This window comes from Pinus tabuliformis, chromosome 2_2 (genome assembly GCF_031772625.1).
Source record: "Pinus tabuliformis cultivar Carrire ecotype Pingquan chromosome 2_2, CPIR1, whole genome shotgun sequence".
Classification (NCBI taxonomy): Eukaryota; Viridiplantae; Streptophyta; class Pinopsida; order Pinales; family Pinaceae; genus Pinus; species Pinus tabuliformis.
In genome coordinates, this window is record NC_142300.1 from 111,304,036 (window position 1) to 111,323,265 (window position 19,230).

Below are 19,230 nucleotides of genomic sequence, written 5' to 3' on the forward strand. Positions count from 1 at the left end.
TTATGGTTACCTGGAGCACCATACTTCTACCAATGCCATTCGATACAGTCAATGATCATTTTAGACATGGGTTTCTCTCTATTGTTTTACATTCTGTGCATATCTTTTCCTGAAAGGTCCTCTTAAATTCTGAATGATCTTGTATCATATATCTGTTCTGGGAAGATTATTTCATAATGCTTGTATGTCAATTGGCTATTTGGGATTTATCAAATACTTTCAATCCACAAGCTTGACCCTTCAGTTGTTGAATTATCCAAGGAAATGGCATTTTCCCTTTTGGATAGGATTTTTTGTTTCATGACAACTTAACAGGATGATCATATGTCAAAAATATAATGACAAAAAAAAAATTAACATAGTTAAAGGTAGATATATCAAGATAATGGAAAGTTGGATAAATGCATTTGCAGGAAAGCATTATATACACCGACATGCATTATTAAGTGATAATACCTATTAGGTTTTGGTTTATAATTGCAGAGTTCTCCCACAGAGAATGAAAATCACAAATGATCGTAAAGGAGATTCTGCTGCGGCGGAGGGAAAGGTTTGGTTACCTTAACTGTGATGCTCGCAACATGACCGTCCGATTAAAAACCCTAAGAAGTGACGAAAAGGATCAAACACCTGTCGAGTCAAAACGTATCACTAGCCCCTCCTACGCATGACATGTGGAATTTGAGATGTTCCAAGGAACCGTAGGTCATAGCGTTCTAGACATTTACATTTAGACATGGGTCTAATGTTTGGTTATATGAAATTGTGAGATATTTGACAACATGTCGGATGGATGATTTAAACTAACTCCACACAAGAACCCAACAATACTCAACGTTAATCCAAAGTCACACTAAAAGTAGATTGGTAACCTATGATAATTCATAGTGCTTTGAATTAATTCAGAAAGTGCATAACATGATGGAAGGGGTGGCTAGTGACATTATAGCACAACGTAATATTAGATGTATATCTACATATAGTGCATGGTTTTGTGTTATGTAAAATCATAGAGTGAGAATCTACGAGCTTTGAGTGATTCCCAGGTCTTGAGAAGGCGTTAAAGCGTCCACCATAGAAGTAGCAGGTTTAGCATAACCATATTGGGAATTTGCATGTTGTATCGTACTCTGTTGTTTGACAAAGTACTTTTACCCGGTCTCACATTACCAGTGTCCCAATTATTGTACTATTTGCAAGTGCAGGGGCTTCCCACCTCACCACCACCCTTACATCCAATCATTAAGGACATTTACTTTAGCATGAAAGACGATGTGTGGTTAAAATTACTACTTTGCTAAATAGACCATATAGTCTAATAAAGATTGTTATACAATAAAATTTTCCAATTGTGTAGAAATACTTCTAAAATTTTTTGGTTTTCATTTAAGACATTCCATTTGGCATGGGGTAGATGCATGCCAAATGTTGATTTCATGATTTTGCTAATTTTCAATCTATCGAAAATGCAACCTGTTTATATTTTCGCCAACAATCTTGTTTCATATTGGAATCGGCTTTCTTTCGAATGTTTTGGTCATTGAGGTTGACTTTAAGGCCTTTACTGTTAGCTCCTTCATCTATCATATGATTAAAAGATTCCAGATATGCTGAAATGTCATTTCTGCTAAGGTATTCCCCTGTTATGCTAGAGTTTCTTAACATGTTAAATGATTCTAATAACATAGCTTATGAACCTTGATTGTTAATGTCTCTTATTATTGCTGAAAATAAATCCCAAGCTGTCTATTCTATTCCCTATTTCAATCTGCTATGGTGATCCTTTGATTTAAAACACAGATTTTTAATACTGATGAGTCTTACTTCCATTAGGGAGTTGTGGTATTTATGAGTCTATTCGTTTCCTCTCTAGATAAAGCTTTGAAACGAATCTTGTTTTTGGGGATAAAACAATGTTAGTATTAAATAACACCCTTAATCGTTAAAAATCCTTTCTATGCTTTTAACTAATACAGTTTGAATCTATATTATCTTGCTTCAATTCTCTACACCAGTGCTTTAGAGTTAGCAACTGAAGCAATCTATTTTTGGTTTGTTCCTTGTACAAATTTTTGGGTTGTTAGATGATAAATGAAAAATAAAATAAACATATTATTTCAGACAAAAAGGTAGTCATTGGGAGTGGTTATTAAAATATGATACAAACATTCTGCTTATTTTTGAGTGCCTGAGGAAATAAATTTTGTATTGCAGAATGAAAATTTATATCAAAGCTTTTGTAAGTGATATCTCCTTTTAAGATGATGAATTGGAACCTGGAATGGGAATTTTGGTTCATTAATTTCAAAATCCTCAACCAGTCTCTTTGATCAAGGATATGTTATTGCTACCAATGGAAAGAGCAATGTGCCTTAAGCGTTTATAGTCTGAAAAACATTGCTCTAAGTTATTTTCCTTGAGGTGTTTGAGTAACACGTGCTTCATTTGAAATGATCAATGTCAGCATGGACTTGTATAGTAAGTAAGAGGTGTAATGCGATGACAATTCAGTTAGTTTGTAAATCCAAAGCAATTAGTTTGTGTGGACCTTGATATCATGTTTCCTGGATATATGATAGTCTAATATGTTTTGATCTAGTGAAAACTAAGGCATGTTATTCTCTTCATTGGTGCTTTGTTATTTGTATTTTTGTGCTAGTAAATCCACATATTGACATTTTACTTAAAGTTAAATTATGCAAAAAAAAAAGAGAGACTTGCATTATGAACATAGTATGAAGGATGATCATAACAAGGACAATTGTTGGGCATTACATCTCAAGCTCATGTTCGAAGGAAATATACTTGAAAGACACTCTTGAATATTCAAGAGGTTACAGGAATGAAAATGAGAAGCATTAGATTTTATGACAATGTTTCATGAAGACCTAATAGAACTAATTAGGTAAAAATGATAAAAATAATAATAAATAAATTAGTTGAGAAAATTACTTAATCCAGAAGATGAAAACGATTTTGTTAATTGATTTTAATTCCTTAAAAAAAATATATATGCTTAATTTAAAAATCAGAGATACCTGCTACCAGAAGGTTAGCAAGAGTCTCAGGAAGGATTCCTAGGATATGTGTCGTCGTTTTCCTTTATGTTTCGAGGACTTCGGGACAAAGTCCATTGTTAAGAGGGGGTGTATGCAGTGCCCACTCTAGTTTCCTGACCTTAATACGACATTATCCTAGACACTTTATTCTTCGAGGACCTCAGATTGAGGATCTAGACCCATGACACTATTATTAGCGATTGAGATATTCATGGTTGTGATGTTTATGAATGCTTTCCATTGATATTATGATAGCATGAATGGTTATGTAGCTTATCTATCAGTATTCTGATGATTGCAATATTAAATAGTTAAGTTGGTCTCTATTTGAATTTATGATGAGGGTAGTAAAGAATATGTATGCACTCTACTAAAAGCATAATGAGGATAAATTTGATGGATAGTTATATTTCTACGATGTTATGATGTTGATAGCTTAATGAATATGTATGTTTCCATTTGATGATTATTGATGATAGCCATGAGGGATGTGTCCCCTATGTTACCTACTTCCTTTTCAGACTTACAATGGAAAATGATGTGAATGACCAGGAATTGTTAATGATGCTATTATGATAATTTACTAACATTGAGAAACCTTGTTACTGATGATTATTGAGTATGGCAGGAAACCATCAGAGGCACTCGCATATGACATGTCGATGACACCTGGTTTGATGAAAATTCATACTATTTTATCTTTTAAAGTATAAGTCGATCTTGAAATCTACCATATATGTTTAACTATATTCTGATGATATGTTAATTGTTGCAGACACAGATTAGTTGCTTGACCGAATAACCCACATATGGGTGATGGGGCTGTACAGATGGATGGAACTACATGGGAGGGGTGGGACAGAGTCCCTGATCTCACCCACTAGCACTCCCACCGTGACTTGGGCTGGAAGGGTTGAAACACCTTCACCTTGAAGATCACGATGCCATGAGGGCAGGTCCCAAAGTTGGGTCGCTCATGAGGACTTTACCAGGGGGCACACATCAAGGCGGATTCCTTGATCCCCGACACCATTAGTCTCACTATGGCAGGCAACATAGGAGATGATAGTGGTCTATGACGTTGCACTATACTTTCCCCTCGTAGTCGTTGGGTGCTTGAAGGGCAAGTGGTGTGGCACCCTTGGAACTTCAGGGGAATTTCTTGAAGGGCACGACCAACTTGGCACCCTTGGCATCACAAATAAACTACTAGGTGTGGCACCCTTGGAACTTCTAGGGAAGTTCTTGAAGGGCACAACCAAACTGTCACCCTTGGCATCACAAATAAACTACTAGGTGTGGCACCCTTGGAACATCTAGGGAAGTTCTTGAAGGGCACAACCAAACTGGCACCCTTGGCATCACAAATAAACTATTAGGTGTGGCACCCTTGGAACTTCTATGGAAGTTCTTGAAGGGCACAACCAAACTTGGCATCCTTGGAATCATTAAAAATAAATAATAATAATAAATAAATATAAGCAAGGAATGAAAACTAGGTAAATTTACATCAAGGGTAAATAATGATTAGAAACCAATGTAATTAAATCAAAAATAAAACTTGGAATAAGGAGGATCATAGGAAGAATTAAAATAGAGTACCTTAAAAACTCTACCCTTCCCATTTTGGAAAATACTAGGAAGATTATGTGGTTTAATTAGGAAAAAGGGGAAAGAAAAACATAATTGTAAGGATAAAGATTAATCCTAAACTAATTTAAACCTAATTAAGAAAAGAGGAAGGTGAATTAAAATGAGAATAATAAATTAAATTTAGAGAAATGTAGAGAAGCTCCATGTGTCAACAACCAACATAAGAATATCCATCTAGGAGATAACCTGAGTTAAATTAGAGAGTAGATTGGGGATAAAATATTGACTCATTAATTGACTTCAAGTAATGAACACAAATTAAGGAATAAAAGGGTGGAATAAAGAGACAACTAGGAGAAGAAATAGGAATCTTGTTGAGGTGAGGAAAATATTAGTTTTAAATAAAAATTTAAGTAAATAATTTTGGGAGACCCTTGATGTGAGAATGACACATGGGTGGGTGAATAATCAAGCTATTGAATTATAAAAAAATAATTAATTATGCATGGCATGACAAGTGTCACCTATGAGGACTCCTATAAAAGAAGGGGCAAGCCATGGGAGAAGGGACCTTTTTGGGGAACCCTATTGTTGGATGGATGAGATGATGTCAGAGCAGTGATTACGAAGCTATAGTGAGTTTGGTGAGGTAGAGGATTTTAGAGAGGGGACTCTGGAGCCAAGGTGTGCTCTCCTCTACCAGCTAGTGCTTTCCTCCATTGTACAACCCCATTGCAGCTCGGGGGTCCGCGGGGAAGAACATTACCCAAGGAGTAGGCTGGGAGGTTAACCGGTGGGTCTTCGCATTCGGATCAAGTGCGTCATCATTCACTCGCGGAGGTGACCAGCTACAAGGGAATACCAGCAACAGCAGAGCAAGTGGAGTCTCGCCTTCTGGTGAACGGTACATATGTATTTCATTACTATTGATCTTAGTTAAAAGTATGAAAATGTTATGATATGTTTCCTGAAAGGAGTGGCAGGAATGTGTGTGCTAAATAAATTTGAATTTCAATGCGTTTCTTTTCAGGTTGTATTTGTTGTTTAAAAAAAAAAAAATGTATATTGTCTGGATGTGGTCCTCACAGAACCTAGTTACACTTTCTTTAACACTCCCTCTTAACTAGGGAGGTATTCATAAATCATTACAAGGTGTTTGGCTATTTTTAAATCTTGAAGAATTCACATAAGAAAAACTGGATTGGTAGTCCATCTGTTATAGCATCATAGTAACCAAGATTGTCCATAGCAAGTCCTTGACTACCAAATCCATCTCTCATTAGATCAGAGCATAATGTTGGCGAGACCAATGACTTATAGACACCTTAGTCATTATCTCTCAAGTTACATACCCACCTAGGTGTTCAATGAGTATGACCTTCTAGGACTATTCTTTTCTTGGGTTCCCAGCCCTCAAAGAATATTTGTGCTCTTGCCTACTCTTGTATTGGATGCCCTACACATCCTCAAAGAGTATCATATGCCATATGAATACCCAATACTCTCATTATTTCTTCCCAGGTGAAGACAAGAATGTTGTGTCTATCTCTTCCTCTCAATTGAGGAATATATGCCCAAGCATCCTCTGACAAGGCACTTGTCCAAGTTCCTTTGTAATTGAGAACTTGTTATAACTCCCTCTTAGCTAGGGAATTGTCCATTCATCAACAACTTCTTCTTTGTGGGTCCTTTAGCTACTTGATCTCCTTCTTTGATGTCATTAATTCTGTGTTCTAACTTCTTCTTGATAGGGCACCGACCATCAATCACTTTCCTTCTTAGCTTGTCATGTCATTGCTTCTTCATGGAAAGTGTCCTTCTTGATGTGTGTCAAGTTCTTTCATCATTTGGCTACTCCTTTGTCATCTATCTATGCTTTTAGAATACTTATCACATAAATGCTTAGTTGTACTCACTTGTTTCCACGCTTCGATTTGGTAGCCCTTCATGACTTCATCCTGACTTGCTTCAACATTAGATCGTTTTTTTGTTGGATGGCATCTTCATCATGACATCTTCGTAGAGTTGAATCATCTATCTATACCTTACTATCTCCAAGGCCTTCATAGGTGTCAAGGGTCCTTTGATCTTTTTCTTCCTTCTCAGAGTTGTCATGCCTTCTTTCGGGAGATGTCTTTAATGGATCTTGTTGGATAGTGATTCCTTATGACCATGGTGTTCTTCACATGCTTGATCTCTTTCTTCATTTGCTTCTTCTTGAGTTGTTTAGATAAAAACCTTATGCTTTCCCATGAGAGTGATTTCTTCTTTTCCTGCTTACTTGAGTTAGTCAACATTTCCTCTTCACATGTCTTTTAGTTAGCAATCTTGTACTCCTTAGGAGAGTATTTTCTTCTTTACTTGCTTCATGGAGTAGTCAACAATATTATGCTCATTATGTGAGAACTTCTCTTGTTGACTTGTACATGTTCTTGAGTATGTATTCGGTGAAAGATATCTTCTTGTACTAGATCATGTCTTAGATATATTCCCATGAATTAATAATATATAAGATGACATGACTTTACCTTTTAGTGCTTACATACCTCATCTTGATTCTGCTTTTATCATCTCAGCTTCATTTGATGGTCCTTCTTGATTTGCTTCATCCATTCTTGCCTGCAAATCATTCTTCCTTGTATTCCATGAATGAAATTCTTGTTTACAGATATGCTCTTATTTATGAACCTTCTTTTGAAGATTCTTTTCATAGGATCTTATAGATCTCCATCCTACAAAATTCTCTTTCTTTTGATGATGGTGGCCTTCTAGGATTTACAATCATGATGACTTATTCTTTTATCATTTCTGAGGTCTTATAATAGGTATGATCCTTCTATATGAATATCTTGAGCTATAAGTACACTATGCTCATATATTCTAGAAGATATTTCTAACCATGCATTTTGTTCTAGTTCTAAATGCTCCTTCTACATGAGTATTTTGAACTCTATGTACATCATGCTTATAGATTCTAGAAGATGTTTCTAGCCATGCATTTTTATTCTATTCCTACATGCTCCTATACTACTCAAAACATTGAAAGAAGATTTTATGTAAAGTAGACTTAGTCATAGTAGAGATCCGGAGGATCTTCCTTCTTTTGCTTCTTGTCTTCTTTCACTTCTTGAGTCATGTGAGCTTATTCCCTTTTTCTTTTGTTGTTGTTCTTCTTCTTAAGCTTTGGAAATATCCTTTTGTAGTGTCCATATTCTTGACATCCAAAGCATTGGATTTTGGACATATCTCTATTGTTTGTTCTTCGTGGACGAACTTTGCCAAATTTTCCCTTTTTCTTGGCCATGGTTGCAAATTCTTGCTCCTTTGATCCCACATCCTCTTTTATTTTGAGTCTAGTTTCCTCTATATTGCATAGAGACCATAATTCACTTAGTGCGGTAGCTTCCTTCTTGGCATATATGCTTGATGTGAAGTTGCCCCAATCCTCAGGTAGAGCATTGAGTACTAGGGTTGTCATTTCTCTGTCAAACATGACTTCTCCCATCTCTTGAAGTTGATCCCTCATCTCAAAGATCTTCATGAAATATGGATCTATTCCTTCATTTGATATCTTCAGCTTATATAAATCATTTTGAAGAGATATCACTTCTCCAGTTGTGCTCACTGAGAATAGATCTATTAGCTTGTCGTAGATTTCTTTTGATGTTTCAAGTTTGGAGACATAAGGAATGAGAGAGTATTTGATGGATTCTATTAGAATCCTTTGAGCTCTTCTCTCATCCTTATCGTACTTGGCTAAGGCTTGATTTTGTTCCTTAGCAGGGATAGTGATATTCCCTTTGATGTGTTCTAGAAGTTCATTCTCCCTAAGAAGTAAATCAATCCTCTTCTCCCATGCAAGGAAGTTAGTGGTCCCAACCAATTTATTTCTTTCCTTGCAAAAATACATTGATGTATAATTAGAAGGGGACATATACTTACTTGATAGGGTTTGAGATGTAGTGGACTTGCTTTCTTCTTGAAGACTTGATGACTTGCTTTCCTTGGATTTTGATGTTCTTCAAGTTGCTTTCTTCAAATGGACTTACTTGATGACTTGACTTGTAGTGCCTTTCCTTTTTGAAGATGGTGTAGCTTGACGTAGGTCCCTCCCTGATTTTCTCTTCTAGTAGGTGCCTTTATACAAGGCTTTTCTTCTTTCTTAGTAGTCTTCTTTTATGGATAGTAGATAGTAGACCTTCTTGTCCTTGATAAGATTGAGACTTCTTGGCTTGCTGCTTCAACCTTGTATATGTTCTTGAGATGTTCTTCCTTGATGAATCACCTCATGAGTGTTCTTGAGATGCCATTTCCTTGATGTGTCACCTTAGCTTTGATACCATGTTGAAGAATCAAGGGAAATAGTGTATAGTAGGATTCTTCTAGACTTGATAACAATTTTTGAAGCTCTTTTACAATTTATCTTGTTAGATTAATCTTCTTCTCTTTTTATTAATGCATGTGTGTTTACTTCATCAAACTACTACCAAAAACATAAGAAAAAGAACACAAGATGTTGGCTCTCTGCCAGGGGCAAAACCCTTAGAGAGGAAAACCCTTTGGTAAGTTTCTCTTATTGAAGGTTCTTATTGATCAATTCAAAACCTTAGACCCTTGACTAGAATGTCCTATAAGCACAAGTCAAGTCCTTCCTCCTCTCTAGACTTTGTTCCCCGACACTTAATCTTCCTTCTTTCAGTACTTTGCTCCCCGGCACTTTGTACTTCTTCTTTGTTATTTGACTAGAGAGAGACCTTGCTTATGTGAGCTCTAGATGAAATTCTTCTCTTCTATACTTAGTGATATCCTTCACTTATGGAGACACCTTCCTTCTCTTGACCAAATGAGATTATTCTTGAGATGTATATTTAAACTGATGTAACTGTACAACAACACGAAATTATTGCATGTGTGGGTGCTTTCCTTGAGTGTTAGGCTCTTTTAACCTTCGCTTGAGATAGCCTTTTCTTCGCTATAGTGGGAGGCATAATACACCTAAGTTACTAGCCCAAACGATGTAAGATATGTTGCTGATATACTGTTGTTGTCATGACCGCAAAGAGAACTCTTTTCTCGCACGTGTGACTTTGTTTGACCCTTAGAACGATCCCTTAAACTTTGATCTTGTCTTCCCCTTCGTTGCACTAGAGGCTCCTTAAACTTCAAATTTCTTCACTTTTCTTCGATTTTTCTTTCTTGTTAATTCAGAGTTGAGTACATGATGTTATGAGGGAGTGGACAACCTCTATATATAGAGGATTGTCCCTCCTTTAGGCTGACTTGAGCTAACTTGTAGACTGTAGGTTGACTTGAAGTTTCTTCATTATTTTTGCTCCTTGAAGGATGTCGTTGCATGGAGAGGATTTGACTTTGCTTGGAGGGATTTACTTTGACTCTTTATACAAGTATATACATGGTGTAACATGCCCTTAAGGGTCTTCAACATTTTATTTTGACTATTTTATTCTCCAATAACACTTTAACATGTGCTAGACCTACTTCAATGAGCAAGAAACTCATTGATAAATATAGCAAAAATAATATTTATTTTCTTGAATAAATACAAATATTAAAAGTACGTTTATGAAGAGTGAACCTAGTTACACTTTCCTCAAGATCCCCAATATGAAGTCCCAATTAGACCTCACATCGTATGGAGTAGGAGCCCCAACCAAGAAATGGATCTGGTTACCATATTCTTAATGATTTTCCTTTGCTACAATAAACGACACAAGAGAAATGTGTATGCTTTCGAGGTAAACATGTAAGTTAGCCTTGTGATGTATTCAATTTCAAAGTGTATGATGGTTATCTCATGGGAAGGAAAAGAAAACGAGTCTTTAAGAGAAAAGTAATAGTACGATTCAAATAAAACACACACATATATCTAAAAGAATCACTTGTTATCTTGCGAAGTAGTTCACAAAGAAATAACGATCATGAAAAGAAAAAGACACACAATTCAAAGATGCACACTAAATCCAACTAAATAGTTCATTTTCATTAGTATGTGGAAACATAAACATACACCGCAAACGATGAAAGAATAGCCTTACAACCATTCACGACATATGCATGAAAGTGTGTTGGATCCAAGAGATTTAAATTATAAAGTCAAATTCTCAATATACATCATTACAATGATACACCACTAGTTTTAATAGTGGAATGTTAAGCAACTACTTTCTTCTCAAGAGACTAATCTTCTCTCCTATGCCTAGCTTGTGAAGCCAAGGTGAAAAGTCCTTTTCTTAATCTATGAGGGTGTTTATATAACAAATGAGGTGCCTCTCTAGTTCCCTTGTGACTCTTGAGCTTCCCTCATGACCCTTGAGCTTCCATGTGAATTTTCGAATTCTTATGAGTCTATGAGGCCTTTGAGCTTCTACATGAATTTTCACATTCTATGTGTGGTAGTTGGGCTTCCACACATTTTACATTTTCTCATTTTTCAAAAATTACATAATTACATTCCATAAATGATGTGGAAAAATTACAATGACACATATGACTCTTATGGTGACATTTGAAGAAGCCATGACTTAGCGGGGCTGTCACAAAACTTCATTGTAGAGTATCAATGCCAAGCTCTTCTCCTTGCTGCTACCTTTACATCTTTATGATAGATCTTGTATGTACTTCATCTTTATCCTCCAAGAGGTTGGGATGATACACAGTCTTTTGTGTGATCTTGATCTTCAATCTTCTGCCGCAATCTAGTGTCCCTTTATCTCTTGGATTGATGATCTTTTTGCATCTTTAGCTTCACAAGTGTGTCCTTGTAGCATCTATTTGGTATACTCCATTAGCATCATCCTATCATGTCAATAAAATAACACCTACAAATGGAATTCACTCATGACAAGATGACATCGGTGATCTGAAAATGAGATCTTAAATAAATATAAAGGTATTACGGACTCATGTTCAGAAATGCCTATATTACTTAGTGCAATGGATTGAAAATATTGTGAATAATATAGACAATGAGCAGTTATAGAACATAATAGTCACACACATCAACACAATAGATAATCAAGGAGTTCACCAGACTTCCTGGCTACGTCTCCTGGTCCAGCTTTCAGTGTCGACCTCTATATTATGTCTTCAATAGTAGATTAATACAAGTGTGAGCTCAAACTGTGACAAAAAAACAGGGATTTACTTGAAATCCTCAAGTCTACAAGAGTACACAAACTCTCCCTCTTTCTCTATGTCTTCTACTTTCTCTCTACCTCAAAAACTACTCCCTCTGTCTCTGCCATTGAATGGATTTTAAGCCTATTGGTGCTCGTCTGTTCATCTCCCCTTTCGGGCTCTCTGGCTCCTAACCGATGTCCCTTCATCTCCTTTTGGAGCGTTTAACAATCATTGCTAAATTCTCTAAGGTATGGTGGCCACCTGTTTGTAACGGAAAGGACCACTGGCGCAGGTGAAATCCGAAAATTCATTTCTCTGTTTACACAGAGAAATACATAGAAAACACTAAAAAATCTGACAAAACACTTTCTATCAGACTTCAAATAATATCCAATCGCGTCCATAATCCCTATCGGGTCTGTGCTTGATCGCTATTGCAAGCCCACTGTTGATCTGCGTGATCTTTGATCCAACAGCTGACAGCCATTTCAGATGGTTTATGTGCACGAAGATTACCCGCCCGAAAAGGTGGTTTTCTCTCTCCTGCGCCATGCCACGTGTCAGCCAGTGTATGGGATCAGGCGGACCCCGTCCAATACCACTTACTGCCTGAGGCCCACCCAAAATCCTGCTTACCATGGAACTCAAATAATATAAAGCCACATCCATAAACCTTTTGGGTCCGGCTTTATCACTTCGGGTCATTTCCTTTTGTATTTCGATTTTTATATGAAAATGCACTAATACACAAAAAATCCCGACAAATCCCTTTATATCAGAACTCAAAATTTATAGGGCCACATTTAAAAACCTCATCGGGTCCACCTTTATCGCTATCACAAGTCACATGTTGCATAGGCCCTGCTCCTTTGTATTGCTCCGATGCGATATTGCAATGTGATATCGCAATCGGTGATCGCATGTCTTCAGTCCCCGGTAAGTCCTTCCTTTGTGTTATAGTGATGTGATATTGCGATTTGATCTAGGTCGTTGATCTGCATGCTCGATCAACGGTCCTCATTAAATCGCACTGATTGCTATCATGATTTCCATAGGGCTGCCTCTGATGTACTCCGCTAGCCTCTCCCGATTACAATATCCTAATTTGATCTAGACCGTTGAACGATTCGATCAGATGTCTCCTGTGCAGTGTTACTTCCACTTTCCCTTAGCTCTATTTTCCGCCATTATTTCACTGTTTCCCTTGCAATAGTGTTTCCGATAGTTAATATACATAAAGACTTAAAGGTTTTAGGATCCATTTTGGATCACGCCTTCCCACTAAAAAGCTTTTGGACCACCAAAAGTTGGTTTTTAGGCATTAGTCAAGTGAGGATACAACTCCCTCACTTGTTTAACTTCTATCCATCATGCTTTGCTTGGATTTGAACCTTTGAGTCCTATTCTCAGGTACTCAACATCCCCTCGATGCATAGTTCTCACCTTCCACCAGTGCTCCTCTATTCAGGCAAAAGATCCTCAATAGAAGGCGACTGACTTTTCTCTTCAAGATCTTCAATCAATGAAGGTTCATACAATCTCAATTTTTCTGCATTAACCAATGAATAGATCTACATATAAGCTGGCAAATCGAGGCGAAAAGCATTTTCACCAATTTTATCAAGTATCTTGAAAGATCCATACCTTATTGGTTTTAGCTTCTTACCTTCACCTTGCATTCTGCCTTTGCTGATGTACAACCAGACTTGATCACCAACTTGGAAACTACGCTCAACCCAATGCTTGTCATGTCTTGCCTTGTACTTAGCTTGACTTCTTTCCAGTTGTTCCTATACTGCTTGGTGAATTTCCGGGATCTGTTCAATGAACTTGGTTGCTTTGTCCACATCACTATGTCCATCAACTACTATGTCTTTACCAAAGACAAAATCCAAGGGAGACTTTCGTATAAAACCAAAACAAGTCTCAAAAGGAGATCTCTGAGTGGAAGAGTGCTTAGCACGGTTGTAAGCATGCTATAAATAACACAAATGCTCATCCCAAAACTTGGGATGCTTGCTACAATAGCCTTTGAGCAACTGGATCACTGTCTTGTTGACCACTTCTATCTGACCATCTGTCTGTGGATGAAATGTTGTTCTCTTCTTCAACCCGGTGTCCATCAACTCCCATAGATTTGACCAAAACTTCCCAAAAAATCGAGAATCTCAATCAGATACAATAGAAGTGGGTAAACCAAAATGAACCCATACATTCTGAAAGAACAACTTTGTTGTTTGTTCAGCTATAACCTGCTTGTTACAAGGTATCAAAATACACATTTTACTGAACCTATCCACAACAACATACAAATAATCATGACCTTTTCTAGATTTTGGCAATCCCCCAACAAAGTCCATGGAAACACTTTCCCAAGGACGAGAAGGAATTGGAAGAGGAGTCTACAAGCCTAATTTTCTATTACTGGGCTTTCTTGTAGCACACATAGTACACCCTTTGATATATCTAGAGACTACCTCATGCATTCGAGGCCAATAACAGAACCTCTGCAATTGTGAAACTGTTTTACTTACACCAAAATGACCAGATATAGGAGAAGTATGTGCTTCTCGAATTATGTTAACTCTTTTAGTTTGTGGAATACATAACTTTCCAAAATGATATAAGATTTGGTCCTTTACATAATAATCCAATTCTTCTACTTGTTTTCCATGACTTAAAGTTGCATATACATCTTTAAAATCTACATCTTGCGCATATTGTTCAATGTAACTTTCATGCATTATTGAGTTATGCTTAAGTATAGTAGATGCATTTATGATTGGTCTTCATAACATGTCTGCAACCTTATTGTGTATGCCCTTCTTATATGTGATGACAAGATGAAATTGTTGTAGAAAACCCATCCACCTATAATGTATTGATTGCTACAATTTAGTTTGTGAGTGCAAATATTGAAGTGGTTGATGATCCGTGTGTATGATTGTTTCCTTACCCATTAGGTAATGTTTCCACTTTTTCACACTTTGTACTAATGCATACAATTCTTTATCATATGTGGGATGATTAACTATTGCAGAAGTAAGTGTCTCAGAATGATAACATATGGGTTTCCGTGTTGCATCAACACTGCTCCCATGGCATAGTCACTGGCATCTATCTCAATCTCAAATGGATGTTGAAGATCTGGCAGTGCGAGTACTGGTGTTGTACTAGTTTTCTCTTTTAAGGTGTCGAAGGCTTTCTTCTATTTGCCTCCCCACTGAAACACGTGTTTCAATCCTGTTAAAGCATGTAATGGGGCTACAATCAAATAAAAGTTAGCAATAAACTTTCTCTGGTATTGTGTTTCCCCTAAGAAACTCCTAACCTCTGTAGCAGATTTGGGTTTAGGCATTTTCACAATGACTTCAACCTTAGAGGGATCTATCTTCAATTCACCACCCCCTACAATATGACCCAAATAATTTAAATGTGTTCGGCCAAATTCACATTTTGACAGTTTTACATAGAGATTTTCTCTTTTCAAAACATCTAAAGTCTGCTTTACATGCTTTACATGGTCTTCCCATGTCTTACTAAAAACAAGAATGTCATCTAAATAAAAAATTACAAAATCATCAATAAAAGGTCCGAGTACATCATTCATAACTATCATGAATGTAGCATGAGCATTAGTTAAGCCAAAAGGCATAACCAACCATTCATACAATCCTTGCTTTGTCTTGAAAGCAGTGTTCCATGGATTCTATTCTGCAACTTTGACCTAATGATAACCACTTCGTAAGTCTAACTTAGAAAATTAAATTGTTTCTTTCAATTGATCTAATATATCATCAATACGAGGAAGAGGATAACGATTTTTATTGTTATTTTATTTAGTTCTCTATAATAAATGCAAATTCTCCATGATCCATGTTTCTTTCTCACCAACATGATTGGAGATCCACATGGTGATGTGCTTGGTCGTATAAACCCTTTTTCAAGCAACTCCTGTACCTGCTTCTTTATCTCTGCATTCTCTAAAGCTGACAACCTGTACATTCCAATGTTAGGTAATGGAGCATCTTGCTGCAAACAAATATCATGTACTATTTCTCACTTGGGTGGCAGACCTTTTGGTTCTTGAAATAGAACATCATACTCTGAAACAACTTTAACTAAATCAGCTTTTTGTTTAGAATCACAACCTTCAAATGCATTGGATTTTTCAGGATCCTTTGCCTTTACAACCATAAGTAAAAACTGCTTACTTGAATTCACAATTCTTTTCATCTATCCTAAGTTTATGAGAGAATAGTTATTTTTGAGTTTATGAGCTCTTACAATATATTCTATTCCATATTTAGTGAGTTGATACTTATTTTCAGCTCTATAGAAAATAGCTTTCCTATCATACAAGTATGGACTTCCCAAAACAATACCACATATATCCAATGGAACTATATCTAACTCAACCTCATCTACAAATGTTGATCCAATAGCAAACCTAAGTTTACATTGTCTCGTTACTTGTAGCTTTGTTATAATACACACCCAACCTAATGGATATGGATTTTCGTGAGGTTTTGTTTGTAATCCCTACTTCTTTACAATTGTTTCAGAAATCAAATTTACTTGTGATTCACTATCAAATAAAGTATCAATCTTATTAGGCCTGGAAATTACTCTAATACGAAAAAGCTCATTTCTTTCTCTCTCATTACTTTCATTATCAATAGATTTTGCATAATTACTTGCAGATGCTTCAAAATCCTTACCTTTAATACCTGTGACTGCAATTGTTGTTTCATCACTTGAATCTTATCCCAAGTCCTACTTAACAGCCGCAACATTCTTTCTCTCCTTACCACCGAACTTCTTAGGTCTCCGTTTTGGATGCAAATACCACCAATGTGCTTCATCGTGTCCTTCTTTCTTGCAATGAGTGCATGAAGGTTTATCCTTCTTTACAGTGTTTGCTTTCCTCTCCTTCCATTTCAGTTTCTTATTTTCCTTGTTCTTGCTTACAGAATATTTAGATGTTCCCCCAATCTCCGGGTTTACATTCTTACCTCTAGCTTCTAGATGTGTGGCTTGAACTGATACAACATCTAAGCTAGTGGGATTAAACATGAGAATAGTATGCTTTAAATAACTATGAAGACCACCTATATACTTCAATAAAGTCTCAGGTGAGTCTAATGATATTCCTAGAGTTAAATCTCTTTTCCTGAATCCGTGAGTATAACTTTGTACACTCTGACCCTTCAACTGGCAAAGGGTTTGCCAACTCATCATTGCCTATGGCATGTAAGGTAAAGGATAGAATTGCTTTTTGATAGCAGAAACAAATTCATTCTAGGTAGAAATGATTTTACCACGTTTCTGTAGATCAAATTGTGTCTTGCCTTCCCACCATACTAGTTCAGTTCCTCCAAGTCGAAGGCTAGCCAACCGAATCTTCCTCCTTTCTAAATCAATGTTCTACACCCTGCAATATGTTAGCACCTAAATCTGCCTCAGGCTGAAGGAAGGCAAAAATTAGGGTAACCATAAACCACACTCAGTCTAGTAGCTAGCCCTGCTAGAGCAGGAGAGGGCTCTCTCCGAGTCACGCTCAGTGAATAGATAATCGAAAACGGTCTGAGATGACTTACAATGCAATATTTACCTTAGGCTAGTAAGTGAATAGGGATTCTGGAAACAATTTTATGAATGACCGAGCTTCTGGGATGTTATGGGACCGGCGCTCAGCAAAGAACAGAGAAATTAATACAAAGGCACAGATTATTCCGTGAGGCAAGGTAAGCGGAAAATGTAACAATTTAGTTTGAGGTACCGCGGCATGAATAGATTGCTGAATAAAGTGAAAAGGGCATAGTGACATGAATCCTTTTCAACAGAAGAATAACACTGAACATGAAATTTTCTCACAGGCAGAGCAATAAAATTGAATTCTACCTAATCTCACTCAAAAAATTTCACTGGAAATGAACATGAATTGAATTATGAAACATAACGAAATACATATGCAAACATAAGAGACACATTTGCTACACTAACAACCACAAGAATCTCATGAAACAGAGTTGCTGCCTTTCATTAATTCTCTGTCAAAAGTACACAGTGAAGAAACAAAGTTTCTTTCCCACAGTCTCCCAGAAGTTACAAGCCAACCAATACTTTGCAAATAACTTGCATACAATATATAGAATGTGTGAGGAAGAGATAGAATTCCCAGGGGTTGGGAAGTTACTCGAATCATTACAAAATGGATATGGAGAGCCAACCATCAGCTACAGGTGCAGCGCTGCAAACATGACATTTGGAATTGGGTGACCGTTTGCCTTCCTTCGCCACTTGGATAGAAGCCAATCTGGAGAAAAAAAAATTTAAATTCCGCCTTTGGTGCCAAAAAACCGAAGTGTAGATGACCGGGCCCACTTGGAGAAGTCGCGAACTGAAATTTCGCGAAACGGAAGAAAATTGGCAGTTTTTCCTCTGTGCGTCGTGCTACTTTGGGGCCTGTTTTGGGGCATTTGCAGGTGTCCAAAATGTGCCCAAGTGGGCTTGTTAGAAATCCTGTCATGTCTACTTTCTAACCCCACTACAAATTTTAAATTTGGTGCTCATTTTCCCCTCCAAATCTTCATTCTCCCAAGACTGCTTTCTGTGTGTCAAAAAAGTGGCAGAGAGGCCATTTTTGGGTGTTTTTTGACCTTTAGGAGACCCATACCTTGCCCAAATCTCTTGCCCGGACACCAGTAGTCATAATTTTCGATGTTAAATCCAAATATGCAAGCCGCTTCTCCATTGGAGCCCTAGAATTTTAGCGTCGCGCCAGTGGCGCGGCGCACAGGGAGAAAATCCCTGTTTTTTGCCCAAAAAATTTCCCTGTGACCAAAAGTTGCCCAAATTTTTTGAAATTTGGGCTGGAAGTTCTTTATGGGGTGCCATGCTGAGCCAAGGAAGCCTCAGCCAAGATTCTAAGCCTATCTTGCTCTTTTGCCTGTTTTTCCCTTCTTGTGGCTTTCCTCAATTTTGCTTTTAAACTCCTTATCCAGGCCTGTGCACTCATGTTTCGCACCGTGTAACGGAAAACCATATGTCTCAATAGAGCAAGGTCCTGGTCGACTTTGTCGATCAGCCTCTCCAATTGCATGTTTCTGATCTCGAGATAGGCCTCACGGTCTTCATTGATCACCTACTCTAGTGATGTGGGCTAATCTCTTCTCCTTTGAGAAGCTTGGTGATGCTCACAAATGTTTTGAAGCTCCATGATCGTCTGTTGGTCCTCAAGCTGTTTGTTCGTCTGCTCCAGGTAGTTCATGTTCCATTTGGCCCTCTCCAAGTCAAGGGACAAGGAGTCAATCACTGACTGCTGCTCCTGGATGATCTCTGTGAGCTCCTCATTTGTTGGTTCAGCATCTGTCTCATCATCCTGGAGGAGAACAAACTCGGTCTCTCGCTCACCTGATGGTCCTTCCTCCTGCAC